Genomic DNA, 812 nt, shown 5'->3' on the forward strand with positions numbered 1-812 from the left:
GTGTGCTCTTCCGATCTATTTTCAGAAGAAAAACACTGTGAAATTTAGATCAAAGGGACTGCTATGAAAAAAAATTTTAAGGGGAAATTAAGAACGGCCTGTCAAAAATATACTCAGTGCGCGTTCGTAACTATTATTCTGTCTAGATGAATATACTTTATGCGTTTATCCATACGTTCGCTGTACGTTAACGTACGCCATACTTATGGATAAATGCGTAATTAAGATAATGAAGCGGAGCAATTTGTCCCGCACGCGGTCAGCTTATACGCGAAGCAAGCGTCGCGGCGACGCGGGTCGGCGGCGGTGGCGACAGCGATAGTGCGGCAATGCTACATATTAGACAAATGCAAAGTCCCACTTACCAATTATATTAGCCGCGACGTCTCCCGTTCCGAGGATGATCTCGTATCGAGTTCTGAAATTATAAAAAAAGAAACGCTACTAAAATAGTGAAGTGGTTTCGTCCATCCGCGCGGTCAACTCTGCGGCTCGCGAGCCAATAGCGCCACCGTACGCGCTGCGGCAGCGTCGGTGCAACTGCAGCGGCGCGCGGCGACGCGTCGGCGAGAGTGGCGGTAATAGTGGTGCGCAACGACGCCGACGCTACATATTTCGATTTTCGATCGAACGAGTATTGCGAAATACGCATCCAATCAATCTTGCATCTAATTGCGCATAATATAGATTCGGCATTCGAACTCTGATTCGATCGGATGCGTAATCGCAATACTCGTTCGGCCGAAAATCAAGATGTGTACCGCCGCCGACGCGTCCGGCGTCGCCCCCGCCGCGACGCTTGCTTCGCGTAA

At 49.4% G+C, this 812-nt stretch overlaps 1 long non-coding RNA gene across 1 annotated transcript in view; it reads left to right on the forward strand.

The window, feature by feature from the left end:
• LOC105453715 overlaps positions 1–143 on the forward strand; it is a 6048-nt gene extending 5905 nt beyond the window's left edge. Inside the window, exon 5 of the long non-coding RNA XR_974909.1 lies at positions 26–143. This is a non-coding gene — a long non-coding RNA (uncharacterized LOC105453715). The remainder of the gene's footprint in view (positions 1–25) is intronic.
• Positions 144–812: the final 669 nt, after the last annotated feature.

This window comes from Wasmannia auropunctata, unplaced genomic scaffold (assembly GCF_000956235.1).
Source record: "Wasmannia auropunctata unplaced genomic scaffold, wasmannia.A_1.0 LD335996.1, whole genome shotgun sequence".
Classification (NCBI taxonomy): domain Eukaryota; kingdom Metazoa; phylum Arthropoda; class Insecta; order Hymenoptera; family Formicidae; genus Wasmannia; species Wasmannia auropunctata.